Source organism: Neophocaena asiaeorientalis, unplaced genomic scaffold, assembly GCF_003031525.2.
Source record: "Neophocaena asiaeorientalis asiaeorientalis breed wild unplaced genomic scaffold, Neophocaena_asiaeorientalis_V1.1 scaffold152, whole genome shotgun sequence".
Classification (NCBI taxonomy): domain Eukaryota; kingdom Metazoa; phylum Chordata; class Mammalia; order Artiodactyla; family Phocoenidae; genus Neophocaena; species Neophocaena asiaeorientalis.
Window position 1 is genome coordinate 3,206,310 of NW_020185338.1, and position 17,412 is coordinate 3,223,721.

The 17,412-nt window shown below is 44.5% G+C and overlaps 1 protein-coding gene and 1 pseudogene across 10 annotated transcripts in view; one reads left to right on the plus strand and one right to left on the minus strand.

The window, feature by feature from the left end:
• The window catches only part of FOXN3 (forkhead box N3), a 408,764-nt gene that overhangs the window by 311,810 nt on the left and 79,542 nt on the right, over positions 1-17,412 (plus strand). The window lies entirely within an intron of this gene.
• LOC112393869 (60S ribosomal protein L9-like) overlaps positions 1-17,412 on the minus strand; it is a 29,189-nt pseudogene that overhangs the window by 11,056 nt on the left and 721 nt on the right.

A 17,412-nucleotide genomic window follows, 5' to 3' on the forward strand; every position in this document is an offset into this window, starting at 1 on the left:
TTGATGGAGGGGCCCCTGGCCTCTGGGAACCTAGCCTCCAGGACAGTGCTCTGCACAGATGTACTGTGTTCAGGAAATCCAAGTGGAGGAATAAAAAAAGCTCTAAATCGATATAGGAGTGTCATTAAAGCACTTAGCTCTCCTGCGGATCCCCGCTAAGTGCCTCTAATGCACTGTGTGTGTGGGGGGGGGGGGGGGAGAATCAACAGAAGGTCCACTTTGCGCCGCAGCCGGGAGGGTGTGGCCAAAGAAGGTGGCCTTGAGGGCTCTGGGTCTGAGGAGGTGAGGACAAGAAGTTCTGCTGGGGCCCCTTAGGAAGAGACGTATGTTCAGAAGCACAATTTGTAATGACCCCACCCAGCGGAGGGCACAGACTGATGGGCCGGGGCGGGGTGGGCGGAGGGCAGATCTGGAACACAGATGGGTTTTGTTTGTCAGAGTGACTTTGAACATATAAATTCATTGCCAGTGCTTAAAATTAGGAGTTTTCACAGCAGTGTTCAGATTTCTGGCTTCTCTTGACAACTTGGAGATACGGCAGCACCGGGCCCACCCTGCCTCGGGCCAGGAGCTGGCTGGACCTGAGTGGCCGTGCTCCATGATGTCCGGGTTCACGGTTCTTAGCACCATACACCCTGCTTCACTCGGGCTCTTGCCTCTGAGTCACTGGTTAGAGAGCAAGCTTCCCGGTTCTACTGGGGAAATAGTCCAGGTTTGGGCAATTAACGCAGCCCTGCTAAAGGTAGGATAGGATGGTGGCGATGGCCGCTAAAACATTTGGAACTAACTGCTCGCTATGAGTGGACTCTTCTAAGCATTGCGCTGGCTTTAATTCACTCAACCCCATGGAAACCCATGCAGGCAGGTACTGTTATAACCTGTTCTGACAGATTGCGAGACCAGAGCACAAGTTTCATAATTGGAATTAGCTGCTCAGGTGCAAGCAGTTCTTCTGTGACAAAGCTGGGATTTCCACCGAAACAAGCAGGGTCCTGGGGCCGCTCTTGACGGATCAAGGAAATTGACCATCATTGAGTCTGGTGTGGGTAGCACTGGTGCCCAGGGCTTTGTGTGGCCCATTGCCATAGAGTCTGGCACAGCCTCTGGGACACATACAGATGAGGGAGTGGAGACTTGGAGAGGATAAGGGACTTCCTCAGGGATATAGCTGGAGTCTTGAATGAGGGCCGGAGAATGAGGAAATCCTAGAGGATTTCAAGAAGGCAGTGAGGGGGCTTCCCTGGTGGTGCAGTGGTTGGGGGTCCGCCTGCCGACGCAGGGGATGCGGGTTCATGCCCCGGTCCGGGAGGATCCCACGTGCTGTGGAGTGGCTGGGCCCGTGGGCCATGGCTGCTGAGCCTGTGCTCCTGGAGCCTGTGCTCCGTGAGCCTGTGCTCCGCAACGGGAGAGCCCACAAGCGAGAGGCCCGCGTACCGCAAAAAAAAAAAAAAAAAAAAAAAAAAAAAAAGCAGTGAGGGACTCAAAAAACACAACGATGGCTAATGAGAGGGAACAGAGGAACTGGAAAGAGGGAAGAGGAGGCACAAGATTTATAAGGAAGGATCTTGACAGACGTTTCTGTTTATTCTCTTTTATTTGGAGCAAGGTTGAACTGCGGTCCCCTTCTGGTAATTTGTCATGTTTCTGGGTGCTCCAGCCCAAAGGCATTAGCTCCCACCAGCCAGACTTTTACCTTAAGAAACGACTCTGGGAGTGAAATAAGATCTGATCTTTTCTGTGCTCTCAGTTGAGATTTCTGCAGCCCAGTCTATTTCATGGGAAAGAACCATTTGATCTCCCCCGCGGACAGCATTTCAGGGCCAACAGGAGGGACCGGGCCTAATGCAGTGATGAAAACTGGAATCGTCTCTCCACCCCGAGGCAGCATAAACATGTAGCAGCCCTGGGCAGCGCTCCCTGGGGAGCTCCTTGGATTCAGTCTTCCAGAACCTTCAAGCCCTAGCGTGAATGTCAGGTTCCTGCTGCAGGCCCTTTTCCACGATGCCCATGAACCCTTACGAGAGTAAGGAAGAGGATGCCTGCACACGCACGCGTGCGCCCTCCGTTTTTCGTCCCCCCAGGCCTGGGCCATCTCGCGTTATGCTTCGATGAGCACTGACAAGCGGGGGCAGCAGCGAAGCCATTTATAGCTGAACTGTGGCGGCCCAGGTGCCCAACGCACTGCGGCACCCTCTTCTCGCTGGCATGGCCCACCAAGACCCACGCGGAGACAAGACACAGACACTCAGTGCCCTTGACAGCCCCCTTCCAAGCTCTGCCTCACCTTGTCGCCTGTCTCTCCATAAAGCGATGCCCTCTTCGGGTAAATCGGGTGGTTTCCACAGTCGTAAACCTCCCCTCGCCTTGGGGCAATACATTCACTGCTGTATTTTCCATTTCTTTAGTGGAAAACCTCTGCAAATTTTATATTCTGTTCATGCTGTATCTGTGTATTTAGTCAAGTAACAGTGTTTTTGTTTACTTCTAACTCTCCCTAAAGTTGTGTATAAAATGGAGGCTCAGGTAAAATGTATCATTTTCATCTTGGCTTTTCAAATACCATCACATGGCAGGGGTGGAGTGTGGGTGGTAGCAGATGACCCAGTTTGAGAAGCTCATGTAATAAAAGTAATCCTAGGCTCTGTAGCCTGGGTTTGGCTTCTAGTTCACCAGGTTATTGGCTGAGTGTCCTTTGTCAAGTTGCTTCACCTCCATTTCCTCATCTGCTAAGTGGGTGTAAGGACCACTACTTTGTGAGGTTGTTACAAAGAGTAAAGGAGACGATTCAAATGACTGAGCATGTAAATGACGCCTCGTAGACACTCAGTAAATGGTTGCTGTCCAACATACAGTACTTCCAAAGGACTTCTCCCCGACATTTTCAACCAAACCTGTCTGAATTCTTAGCTAGTGTATCACAAAGCTACTTTATGCCTTTGAGTTGTTTTATGACTTCTGTCCTCTCGTTTGTAAATGCTTCAAGGTCAAAGGCCATATGTTCAGATGACGGCGTGCTTCTCATAGCATATCAGTAGTATTCTGTAGGTATATTCTATTATTTGTGCCTAGAAATGATTTTATGGATCGAAAAGGGCACATTCTATTGGAACACAAAGAAAATAACTTGAAAATGAAGGAACATTTCATAAAGGACGTGGCAGTTGGGTGGGGTCTTTATGCAGAAGGACAGCAGGGCATCTTAAGTGTTGTTTAGCTCAAGTCAGCCCCCTCTATCCTACTAAACTAACAAGGTACACCTACCTCCTCCCACATTAAATATCATTATATATAAACTATGCTCTTGACTGGTTAGTATAATGTTATTTTTAGAGACATTTAAGTGATTTTTTTTTTCTTTAAATTTACAAGGTGCTTTTGCAGTGAGTTTGCTTTTCAGGTCTCATTTTTGTAGGCCTTGGAAAGCTTGGGGACCCCAAAAGCATTAGAATTAGGGGACCTGATGGATCAGACAACTAAGAAAAGGATCCCAGGCAGAAGGGGTGGTTTTGTGAGTGAGGTTGGATGCCCTAGGATGTATTTCGGGACGGTGCCTTTATCAGGTGTGACGGGGCTGCAGGAAGCATCTGGGAAGTGGAGAGTACAGTGGGAAGAAGATCAGAGGTTAGAGAAGGAGGAGGTGGTGCGTTCTAAGGAGGTTCTCAAGTAGGGGCGCTTAGTTAGGAAAAATATAAAAATCTAGCCCTTTCAAAGCCTAATTTTATTTTTTTAGATAGTTCTCAGTAAAGATCTTTTGTTTTTTTCTTTCAGTTAGCAGGATGGGACATATATGAGTTTGGGGACAGCAAGGACACTTTCTTGACTGTGCCGTTCCCTATGGGCCTGGCAGAGCAACTTGGCTTCTTGGGGTCCAGTTCCTCACCTGAAAAATGTGAGTGTTGGTCTAGGAGACATCAAAGGCTGTTTTACCTTGTAACTAACAGATGTCTTTGTGGATTCTCTCAAAAGTGTCTCATTGCTAACCATCACACAGTACACTGGAGCTAGTTATACATTTATATCTTTTAAAAACAAAAAACCTCAGTCCTGCTCAGTTGCATTAGTCCAGTGGACTGGAGGAGTCAGCTCACTTTTTCTATAAAGAGCAGACAGTAAATATTGTAAACTCTGCAGATCACACAGTTAGGTTTTACAGCTTCTAAACTCTGGCTGTGTCCTGTAAAGTTTTATTTACGGACACTGAAATTTGAATTTCATATAATATTCATGTCACAAAATATTCATTTTTTTTCAATAATTCAAAAATATATAAGCCATCGTCAGCTCATAGGGCATCCATACAGAGACAGACAAATTTGGCCCATGGACTGTCTATAGTTGGCTGACTTCCGAATTAGTCTGCCCCTCCTCGGCAGCTGTCGGATTTTATCCAAGTTCCTGCTGTAGTCCCGCACACCTCTGGGCCTCTGTGGCGTTGTACCATCATGTGTTTCTCCCAAGCATCTTATTCAGCGACTGTGAGACCTTTCTCCACAGCCACAGTCCCTGGCGGATAGTAGGTGCTTGCTGAATGCTTTCCAGATGAATGGTGTAGTAATTGTCCCACTTGCAGGATGACTCTGTCTACATGAAACATTGGGAAATTATTGTTTCATTCCTAGAATGCAGCATCTGTTTGGATAGATCCGTACTGGAAGGTATCTATTGTCTGTCTGCATCGTTGAGTGGCTCTCCTAGCATTTCAAAGGCTGCAATGCTTGTAAATAAATTCTCCTTACCTGACAGCCGCTGTTCTAAGAATTACTCAGCTGAGGAGCTCTGTGTCTGTGATTCCAACTAAGTGAAGACGCTGTCAGATGAAAGGGGAAAGGGCTTGGAAAAGGACGATGGAGCAGTGACAGGGAAGACAGCAACAGAGGCCTTGACCGCCCCAGGTCTTCTATAAATACACCATGTGGGTCCACAGGAATTTCTAGATACCTTCCTCTCCACCATGGCAAGCTTTTGAGAATACAGCCCATCTGTTGAGTCCAGACTCCCAAGAGGCTCATTTAAATGAGCCCCTGAAATATTTATTTTATCGCTTGTTTGTAATTTTAAGGCAAGAGCTTTATAATTTCAACTAAGGAATGGTGTTCAGTATTCAAGCAAGGTGGTGTTTGTCCTGGCTTCCACTTGCCCGTGAGAGACGCGAGGCACTTAGGGAAGATGCCTCTGCACAGAGCTGTATATCTGGAGGATATAATGCCAGGAAGCACAAAGAAGAAATTATGACCATTTACTTGTGTATTATTTTCTCAATTTGAAGCACTTGAATTCCAGAGCTCTTAAATCAAGAGGTTGAATTCCTGGCATTTTAAAGTAGACCACTTGAATAAGCTGTTTAAACCATTAGAATGGCTTTTAAAAAAAGTCACCAGTTTCTTGGATTATTTGCTCTTGAGATTTACTTAATTGAAGTTTTTGCCTTTTCATTTTCCTTCAAACCAAAATGATTTCTACAGTTAAGGCCGTTTTAATTTTATTCCTCTGGGTAGAGTAGATTTCATGCTTCAATCAATTCCCCAACAGGTCAAAGCAGGCAGTTTTCCACAAGTTTCACATAGCGCACCGTACACAGATACGTGCTTAGGGTTTCAGCTTTGACTTTCTTCCCCATGGGCGTCGTATCTGTAAATACAACGGTTGCTACATTTTCAGGGTCTTAGGCCCATATCAGCTGAAAGCTGCCTTTGATTAAAACCAGCCATCAGGGAAGGGAGAAGATAGGGATGGGAAAAATATTAATAATGAAGTTATAAAATTGTTCTAGACACTGATTATAGATCATTTGCTTCTGTTGACGAAAAGCAAAACAATACTAAAATGCGGAAGTGTGGAGGGTAGAACTAAGATCAGAATCATCTATTTGCACATTTATAAAATGCCTATTGTATGTTAGTGACAGTCTTAGACCCTCAGGAAACCAGCAGTGAATAAGTACTAAGGTCTCTACCCTGTGACATATATATTTTAGTGGGAAGACAGAAAGCAAACAGATGGAGAAATGAATATGTAGTGTGATCTCAGGTGGGGATACTTGCCATAAATAAGAATAAAGCAAGGCAAGGATAGAGTGGTGGTCTTAGGGTGCTATTTTAGGGAAGGTAGCCAGGAAAGGCCTTTCTGAATAATTGATGTAGGAACCAAAATGATGAGAAGGTACCAGTCATGTCAGCATGTAGGGGAAGAGCTTTTTAGGCAGAGGGCAAGCGCAAAGGCCCTGTGGCAGGAACAATCGTGGCTTGTTGAAAGAACGGCAATATCAATGTGGCTGGAGAGGTATGAACAAGACAGAAGGTTGTAGGAAAGGAATTGGGAGTGGCAAGCAGAGGTCAGATCATCATAAATCATGAAATAGAGACTGGGGTTTTATTCTAATTATGATGAGAAACTGTTGGAGGGTTTTGAGGAGGGGCAAGACTTAATCTGGTACGCTTTTTGTAAAGATCACCCTGGATATACGTCAATCCCAATCTCCCAGTTCATCCCACCCCGCTTCCCCCACTTGGTGTCCATATGTTAGTTCTCTACATCTGTGTCTCTATTTCTGCTTTGCAGATAGGTTCATCTGAACCATTTTTCTAGATTCCACGTGAGAACCTACTTTATAGCACAGGGAACTCTACTCAGAACCCTGTGGTGACCTAAATGGGAAGGAAATCCAAAAATGAGGGGATATATGTATACATATAGCCGATTCACTTCTCTGTACAGCAGAAACTAACACAACATTGTAAAACAACTATACCCCAATTAAAAAAAAAAGTTAGGGAGTTTGGGATTGACGTGTACACACTGCTGTATTTAAAATGGATAGCCAACAAGGACCTACTGTGTAGCACAGTGAACTCTGCTCAATGTTATGTGGCAGCCTGGATGGGAGGGGAGTCTGGGGGAGAGTGGATACGTGTCTATGTATGGCTGAGTCACTTTGCTGTGCACCCGAAACTGTCACAACATTGTTAATCGGCTGTACCCCAATATAAAATAAACAGTTAAAAAAAAATGTAAAACAAACACACAAGCAAAAGATCACCCTGGAGAGTGGAGGACAGAATAGCTGGGCAAGTGGCGGGGTCTGTGGAAGTGGAATTCAGTTAAGAGTCTACTGTCATAATCCAGGTGAGGGATGATGGCAGTTTGACCAGGGTGCTGGCAGTAGAGGTGGTCAGACTTGGCTGTTTACCATAATCTCTTAGCAGAGGCCTTGAACTATACGACTTTTTCTCTCTCCTTAACATAATTCAAGCCTAAGGTGTAAACTTACCGAATTGTCTGTTTAATTGGACCTGGAAGTACGATCTAATTTGACATTTTCTAGTAATTCTTCTCTGCCCTCTCCTAGCTCTCCTGGATTCCATAAAGCTCCACTAATAACCCAGTTTTTTTGGTTTTACTCATCAAAGTTTTCTTAGTTCCCAGGTGTGGATATGAGGGCAAAGAGGTAAAAAGGATATCCTTCAGGTTTGATTACAATAATCATACTTAAGTTCTATATACACTTTTCAATTTACAGAAGTTATTTTATTTGTATCTCTGTTTTTGCACTGGAAACTTTTGATAAAGGATGGGTGGATGGATGGATGGACAGTTGGGTGGATGGATATTTGATGAGTGGAAGGAAGGAAGGAAATAAAGTCTCTCCCTATATTCTACACCCTGAAATTGGAGGGAGAGGAGATAATATTCATTTAATTTGATTTTCTCAGTAATCCAGATTTGAGCTTTTTCAACCATGTCCTGTCTTCTCTTTTCTTCAGCTATGCAGCTCCATTCCCCAAACAATGTGAGTTAAGAGATAGGGACTAAGCCAAGATTCTCCCCACTCTCTCTAATTGCCCTTCGTTGGGGCCTTCAGAACACTGAGCATAGGAATATGTGAAACCCACTGTTTCAGGGTAAAGGACCTCAGCCCTGGGGTATGTTCCTCATGGGCCTCTGATCTGCTGTAGTGCAGACACCCAGGCCTGGAGGAAATCATGCCCTGGGAAAGTATATCTTTTCATTTAAAGATGTAAAACAATTAAAATGTGAACAGCAGCTCTCAGCGGTGGCCTCTTACCATTAGGGTAATGTAATGGGAAAGACTGTTGATGTTTTGGGGTTGATGAAAATGTTGACCTTTTTTTTGGTAACAGCTTTATTCAGGTGTTAATTCACATACCATACAATTCACTGGTTTTTAGTATGGTCACAGAGTTGTGCAATCACCACCACCATTCATTTCAGAACATTCTTATCACCTCAAAAGAAAAAAAAAAAGCCCATACCCTTTAGCCATCGCTCCGCCACCACGCCCCCAAAATGATCATTTTTTAAATCAAATTTGTAAGTCATTGGCCTGCTGGAATTTTCGCTCTGATCCTGAGCTCTCAGAGAGGGCGCCTGTAGGCTTGCAGCATGCGGAATGGGTAGGGCAGGTGGGGCTCTGTCCCCTTGCTGCTTACCATGTGTCTCAGGGGGCCCCCTTCCCTGCTGGGGTCCTCCAGAATTTGTGTGTGTGTGTGTGTGTGTGTGTGTGTGTGTGTGTGTGTGCGTGCACGCATGTGTGTTTAACCAGACCACTTACAGAGCACACACAGGGAAAAGCTCCACTTTTGGGGGAGAAGGAGGGAGAAATGTGAATTTTGATGCATTCTGTTATGTCTCTTTTACCTGAAAATTGCTTCTTTCTCACGGAACTGCTTTTCCAGAAGAGGGCCCTGGTGGATGAGACAGTCTTCTTTAGTTTATTTCACAAGTGATTTGTAATCTTGAGGCTAGGCGCTCCAAATGGTGGAAAAATGTATACCGCAAGAAATATCCAGTTCAAGAGACGGGGACGAGAAAAGCCAAGCTCCTGTTTCTCTCTCTTTCTTTTTTTTCCTTCCAGCGCCTTTTTCAAGCACTAAAAGCCCAAAAAATTTTTAAATGAGAAACCTGTAGTGAATATTGTTTCTTGCTTTCAAACAAGAAAACATTTCTTGCCCTGGAGTATTTTATGCCCCAGAACACTTCTTTGCTATTTCGAGTTGCAGGGTGAGAATTGTCAGCTCTCAGTTGATAGATCACTGCAGCATCCTAAAGACGGAAACAGGAAGAACGTGACCGATGCCCACCTGTGTATCTTTTGCATGTGCTTCCAAAAATAGGATGTGTGTGCATTACACTTAATTTTTCCTTTGTACTTATTAGCGTTTTGGTATTCCTTTGCTGCATAAAAACATAAAAAGCCCAGAACTTAGGTTATCCGGTTCTGCTGCTGCTTTGAATTCAGACTAGCTTTGCAACTTCTGAAGCTTCAGTTTGCCCATCTGTGAAATTCACTCAGCAACCCCTACTGTGTATCCCATAGCACTTCCATCCACCTGACAATATAAGTCTTGATTATTTTCCATCTCCTCATCACACCCCTAGAATATCAGCTCCTTAAGGCCGGGACTTTCTTCTTTGTTCATTGCTGTATTCCCAGCATTTAGAACAGTACTTGGCATATGGTAGGTGCTCCGTTAATATGAGTTAAAGGAAATGAGCACACACATGCTCATTTAGGAAGCACGTGCTTCACTGCTTCCTGACTTCCTACCTGAAGTCAGGAAGTTGGACTTAGATGATTCGGAAGGGCCCCTCTGGTTTTTAACATTTGATCATCCATGCCAAAAGCCCTCTCCGGAAGCTCTTCTGACACATTTTTGTATGTGTATGAAGGATAATGGGGTTTTCACATGCCCTGATCTGAACTTCTTGTGTGTTTCCCTTTTCTATAATCTTAAGGAGAAAGTTAAGTCTGGGGAGTCTTCACTCTTGTAGCCATAAGAAGACAAGGTACGTGTTTTTCTCTGTGGTCTCCTTTGAAGTGAAATTCTTATACACATCATATCCTGAAGGGCAGATTTCTTTTTGTGTATGTATATGTCAGCTTCCATATTAGCACACGCCCAGAGCCTAATGGGAAATCAGACAACAAACCTAAAACAAGTCTAGTAAATTTGCCTTTTCATACCCTTCACACTTGATAAGATTTTCACGACAGTTGGTAGGTGAACTCTGAACATACTTGGCCATAGGCAGATTCCTGTGTGTCTTTGCTTCCTGAAGATAGGACTCGTAGAAGGACTTGTAGATGGCATTTGTAGGTATGGGGTAGACAAGGGAAAATATTTCAAGACTCCTGGATTATTTGGGGACCTTGCCTTGGGTTGCCTTTGTATTATAAGGTCAGATTTAAGGTCAGGAAAGACGAGTACCAATACGATACGTTTCTGCCTAAGAAAATACTTTGTCTTTTGCTGAAACTTGATTTCATTTTGCTTGGTTTCTCAGGGTGATTTTGCCTCAATTCTGTACAAATAGGATTTCTAGATACTTGGTGTGAAGATTAACTGCATGTCTCTACTAGTTGACAATGAGTTGGATTTTGCAGGTTGGTTTGTTGTAACTTTTTTCTCTGAGCATCTCCGTTATAGCATCAGTGCAGAGAGATTTTCTTGTGTAGCCAGGGCTGAATACAGCTTTTTACTGTTTTCATTCTCCTGCGAGATGGACTTAGGGGAGCTCTTATGTGAATTGAGGCGTGTCAGGGAGAGCGCTCACATGGGTCTATTGGCGGATGCAAGGCAGACACGGCTGTGTTTAGATCCTCCCTCAGAGTTGCGGGAGCCCATTCGCGCCGCTCCCTCACCTCCGTAGGTCATGGAAAATGGCAAAAGTAGGATTGTTGAGGTAATTTTTTGAAGCACTGTTATTGTGGTTGACATTGATCATTTACTACTTCAGTTGCATTCCGTGATGTCAGGTTTACCGCACTTACCTGTAGAAGAAGGAAAATAAACCCTCTCAGAGAAGAAAAGGGCAGCGTTATTATGTGTCCATGGAGTCATAATATGGCCTCATTGTCTATCGCTGCAGCCATCAAGGATGTATTCATATAAAATAACACAGCAAAGCTGATGCTTAGAGGTTATGAAAGAACATACAGGGGTTGTCAAAGCTGTATCTGGGTTAAAATATGTTGTGATACTCCCAGCCCTCCTCAACAGAGGCTATTTATGATACAGTACGGGTATTTGTGCTGCTTTCATTGTATGCATCCTGAATGAAGAATCAGCTCTTTAAAAAGAACGTTAAAAATAAAACCCATGTTGTAGAAATCTGACTTAGCCCAAAGAGATTGTGGGTGTCTTAAATGGCTACTCATTTCCCAAGGTGGTGGCTCAGAGGTTTCCTCTTGGTCGTGAGATATTTTGACATGGCATCTGTACTTTGCCTTTTAAAAACGATGTTCTGTCTGTGAAAATACATACATACTTCCTCACAATCGCTTGTATGACTCTTCGGGGATGTGAACCCCCAACCTCCTAGGAGGGAGGGTTTGTCTCCTCCTGTTTCGGAATTGGCCTCACCCCAGCTTCTTGCCCCACCAGGTTCTGGTTTCCAGCTTGGACCATTTCATTTCTCTCTCCCATCAGGGGGCGAGACTGGTTGAAGAAACTCTTGTATAGAGAAAGTGTAAATCATACCTCAATAAAGCTATTAAAAAACACACACACGCAAGCACCCTGATTAATGGACTATGGTACCACTATGTGAATACCGCACATGGTTTTTAAAAATAGCTCTTTCACTAGAGTGTTTTGGTTGAGGGTGTGTATTCTTGGATTGTTTTTTATTATTACTTTTTTGTATAGCATTGATAGGAAAAGGTAGAACTCTTGTAATAATACACGCAGTATTTAGATTGGATAATACTCCCTTCTCTTTTTATGGTGATTTCCTGACTTTCTCCTTTGCTTTTCCCTGCTACTTAAGCATCAAGTCTCGGCATTTTCCCAGTGTAATTGTTGCTTAAGTGCTGCATATCCTGCAACGATTATGAGAAGATTATTGTATTCGGCTTTTAATCTCATGAGTGTCAAATATTTTACTTTAATGGTATCTCTATTGTTATTATTCCTCACAGCTCTTTCTGCTTGAGTAATGCAATCAGGCAAGATAAAGGTAAGAGCACAAATTCAGCACTTTTAGAATAATAATTCTTTGTCTCAGAATGGAAAGTGCCATCTGCAGGCTGTTCTGAAATGCTGATTGGGATCTGCAGAGATGGAAATAGGAATGCCTTAGGCCTCTTTTGGTTGCAAGTAACAGAAAGCAGCTAGCTCAAGAAGAAATACATATAAAGATAGAGACCTATTGGAGGCAGTACCAAGGGTCTCAGGACCCCAAGGCCAGGCTTGTAGCTGGGAGGCACCAGACGGCTGCCAAGAACGCAGGCAGCGCTCACCTCCTCGCTGCTTCTTTCTGTGCGTCCTCTGTGTTTTCTCTAACGTTGTGTGGGAATTGGTCAGTGGTCATCGGTAGCTTTCAAGCTAAATATCCTCTATAGACGAGAGCAGCCCAGGTGGACCAGCCATCTTTTGGTCTCAGTTCCCAATTCCGAGGAGCAATGGGAATTCTGATTGGAACAACTGTAGTCATGTGACACACACACACACACACACACACACACACACACACACACCCCGTCCAGTCAGCTGATCCAGGAGAGCCGTCTCATGACGTGTATCATGGCAACCAGGGGCTCTCCCCGTTGGCGAGGGAAGGCGCAGCTCCAGAGAAAGAGGCTCGGTGTGAATGGACCTGACACCTGCAGTAGGGCTGTGTTTGTATATTTTTGTGAGAAGAACGGCGACCCTGACTCCTCATGCAGCCTTCAGTGATGCCCCACACGCTTCTGCAGGAATCTGAATGCATATTCCAGAGCTTGGGTTTCTGAGGGGAACCCCCAAAAGCAATTTATAGTCAACTGCCTATTGCTTAGCTGGGCGAGAGGAATCAACAGTATGAGTAGCTCCAGTTACTGTTTCCACAGAACCACTGATGTCTCCACTTTATAGATGGGGAAACTGAGGCTGGAAGGACAGTGTGTCACCTGTTGTCATGTCACTTGTTCTGGCTGACTCCAGAATGCAGAGCCAACCATGGTACTAGGTTTGGGCTTTATCTCTACAAGCTGACAGCCGATGCCTCATGGGTCTGTAGGGAGGGCAGTAGGTGGTTAATAGGGAAGTGGCTGGTTACACGTTGGCCTGAAGTGGAAAATTTGCTGGGAATAATCCATGTTGAGAAATATTTGTGCACGTCATGAGGACTTAACCTCAGCACGAACTTTCTATATAGAAACCTAAAATCCATGTAAATGTTTTAGTTGGACTTCAAGCCATAGGGCATCACTTTGAGTAGAGTGTGTCACAGGGACAGAGTTCTGACTGGTCCAGCCAGTGTCATCCCCTACTCATTGCTCAAAGGATTGCATTGTCTGTAATATGGGGGATGGCGCTAATTGGAAAACCGTGGCGTATCAGTCAGTGCTAACTAACAAAATCATGGAGCTGGGGAAGTTGGTGCAGTTTCTCCAAGAGTGAGCATTGTGGGTGGCGAGTATTGAGTGAGGTGTAGAGAATCAAACTGTCTATATAGATGCTGCTGCCATAGAAAGAGTACTGGGCTGACAGTCAGGGTTCTGGGGGCCAGGCCCAGCCACTGACCATCTGTGAGACCCCAGGCGAGTCACTACCTGCTCTTCACCACTCCGCTTTGTTTCTCCCTTTCTTTTTAATATGTTGTAAAAAAAAAAAAAAAAATCGTAAAGTACAAAAAGATATATAGTGAAAACTGTCATCCTCCTGTGAAAGAAATACAGCTCTAGTCTCCCTCCTCAGAGGTAACCGGCATGATCAGTTTCTTACGTGCCGTTTGATAGCCGATGCCTTTACACACCTGAGTATGTGTGCACATTTATGCAGACGGGGACGTACCATATGCATTATTCTGATCATAAAGATCTTTCTGTATCAATGCATATAGAGCTATCCTTTTTTGGGACTCCGGAGTTTTTCACTGTGCGGCTGGATTAAAGTATCCTCTGGTCTTGGACATTCTACAGATAGGGTTGCAAAGTGGCGTTTTGTTGGTTCAGTTCCTTAATTGAGTGAGGTTGAAGGCCATTTATATTTTTTTCTGTATGTTCCCTCCTTGTGCCCGCTGCTCTTTTTCTTTCCCCCATTGAATTTTTCTTTTCTTACTGCACCTTATTTTCCAAAGAGGTAATGATCCAAGTGCCAGTCATTTCTACAATTGGGAATATTTTAGCTGGGGGAGAGATCTGATGGATGTTTACTGAGAAGCCCGGGTACCTGGGAAAAGGCCCCGCGTCAGCTGTGGAGGCCGACTTCGTTTACCTGGTCCCTTTCTTCCTCCCCATTGTTGTTGAGGTGACGGCATGCCGAGTTCCTCAGCAAGCCTCAGACTTAGTAGGGGGAATACCTGCCCAATAGTGGGGCTTTACCAGTTTTTGCTGGTTGAACAAAAGAGAGAACATGGCATCATGGGACAAGATTATCTTTGGGATCAACTAGTTCTTTAGACATTGACCTGGGTTCAAATCTTCTTGGCTCCAGAATTTGCAAACCATGCAAACCTCTCTGGACCACAGTTTCCTCGTCTGTAATATGGGAATAATAATACTGATGTTGCCAGGCTGTTCTGAGCAATAGAAAGAACATAGTAAAGTATCGAGCACATGACCGGTTTTCAGTAATTGACAGCTTCCCGTATTAGTGTCATTGTTCTGATCAGGACTATTATTGCCATCACCATAAACCCAACGAGTGACAGGGCCATGGGCTAAGACTAAACAATGGATTCATGAGATGACCGTGTTATATGAGATTGTGACTTTTGCAGACCATCTGCGTCTTTGCAATAAAAGTTTATTTGCACCCACATTGATTTCATTTGTCTTGTGACCATCATTTTCTTAAGGCTTTAAGCCTCTGTTGCTAGACATAGTACATAATGCCCATGTAGTTTCAATGCCCATCCAGTTTTCGGGCCTTGAAAAGGGAGAGTGACTTGAAAGTATTCTACTTGAATTCTTAGTGAGAAAGATCTGAAAACTCTGCTCCTCCCCTTGCCTCCCCCAAGAAGTCTGAGAGATCAAAACAAATAATCTTTCTCTCTGCATCCCTTAAACCCAACTTAAGAAATTAGCGAAGGAAGATGGATAGAGTGAAATAAGACTCATCGAGAAGAAATGGGAGCCTCCTAATTGATTCCCACAAAGCTGCTCGTTATTTACAACTAGGAAAATTGCCTGCTTGGAGATACCAGTTCAGCGCTCTGGTTCCACTGGTTTGACAGGAAAAAGTCACTGCGCCTGGCTGGAAAAGCTCTTAGGGAGGAGGAAAGTAGAGTGGATTACATCTGACTGGGTTTTTTTTATGATTATTTCTTTTTTTTTTTAACTGTTCTTTTTTTTTTTCAATTAATTAATTTATTAATTTGGCTGTGTTGGGTCTTCGTTTCTGTGCGAGGGCCTTCTCCAGTTGCAGCAAGCGGGGGCTACTCTTCATCGCAGTGCATGGGCCTCTCACTAACGTGGCCTCTCTTGCTGCGGAGCACAGGCTCCAGACACGCAGGCTCAGTAGCTGTGGCTCACGGGCCCAGTTGCTCCATGGCATGTGGGATTCCCCCCAGACCAGGGCTCGAACCCGTGTCCCCTGCATTGGCAGGCAGACTCTCAACCACTGCGCCACCAGGGAAGCCCACATCTGACTGTTTAACACCATCTCATTCATAGATTTCTGCCTTTTCCCCCAGTGGATCATTCGCAGTCTCTTTTTCAGTATATAATTGTTCATTTTAAATTTTCATGTTTGCTCTAGCTGGGTGTATGTTAATTACTGGCAGTCTGTAATTATGTTGTCTATTTGTCATTTCCATGGCAGCAAGGGTAGTAAGCTAGAACTCTTCCAATAGCAAGAATTTTAATTTATAATTCCCTCCCCCCAAACCGTTTAGAAATTGATACGTTTCACTCGCGTTCTAGATGTAGTTCAGTAAATGCCATGTTATTGATGTTCATTATCAGGTTTTAAGCTAAGAAATGCTGTTGTACTCTAACTTAGAGATTCCCAAGATTTTGGTGTATTCATTCAATCCACAGCCACTTATTGAGCACCCACTGCACACTAGGTGCTTGGGATATAGTCTCTGAATAGAACAGACAAAATAAAATATTCTGTAGTTCTCTGTGTAACAGGACTGACTGCCCAGCTGACCCCTAAAGCCACTGTCTGGTTGGCGGCAATGGCTGTGTGTCCCCTAGGCTGCCAAACGCTTGTCTGTTCCCAGCACTGTAATAATGAGGAATATGGTAAGAAGTTTGAAGCCACTGGCAATTAAAGTTATTATTTCACATTAAAGTCCCCCGATATGATATTGGCAGCTGAGACATACATGGGAAGCATAATAGTTTAAAGATCATCAGATTAGTTCCAGACATCCCCAGTATCTGGGTGCAAATTAAATTAGAGGTACATCAAATCGATCCAATCAAGAAACAGGTCTGGGATTAGGGGGCATGTTCTTGCTGTGTGGACCAGGTAAACAGAGTGACCGTTGATACTGCCTGAAGCCACATGCCTCGAAGGAAGTTCCAGCACCCTAGATTGAAACTGACCCCTGGAAATGATTCCCAAGACTGGGCTGTTCTGGTGCTATGAGTACAGAAGGTGGGGACTTGGGAAGGGTCTAGAGTGGAGCTGAAGACTAAAAGTTCAGTGAAACTGATTTAAGAGATGGTCCTGCTGGTGGATAATGCTGAAGAGCAGGTGCCTGCAGGAGAAGGGATCTGGGGGAAGTTGGGCAGTTGGAAATGCTCTATCTAAAAAAGGCATGTGGGGCTTCCCTTGTGGCTCAGTGGTTGAGAGTCCGCCTGCAGGGGACATGGGTTCGTGCCCCGGTCCAGGAAGATCCCACATGCCGCGGAGCGGCTGGGCCCGTGAGCCATGGCCGCCGAGCCTGCGCGTCCGGAGCCTGTGCTCCGCGACGGGAGAGGCCACAACAGTGAGAGGCCCGCGTACCGCAAGAAAAAATAAAAATAAAAAGGCATATGACTTGAGTTCCCCGTAGTCATTCAGCAACTTTTTTTTAGTACTTATAGAATGTGCTAGAGTGTGAACAAGACAGAGGTCCTGCCCACATGGAGCTTCCATTTCAGTGGGGGAAGCAAGACAGACAAATAGGACAGACAGATGGACAGATAACCAAATGTGATGTAATATAGTATAATGTACAGTTATGAGTGCTACAAAGAATTATAAATGGGATAAAGCAATAGAGTGATCAAGGTATCCTACTCTATTAGTCGTTTTTTGCACTTCACTAGTTCTCAGTATGAGAAGAAGACATTAAGGGGAAGGGTGGTCACGTTTTGTTCCTTTGGGGTTTTTTGGTTTCGTTTGTCTTCCCCCAAATCAATACAGGGCTTTTAGTGCCTCTTTAAAATATCACAGAGAGGTCTTAGGAATCATCTGGCATCTTGTTGTTTCTGTAGCTGGATAACTTAAATCTTATTCATCACCTGCCGAACTG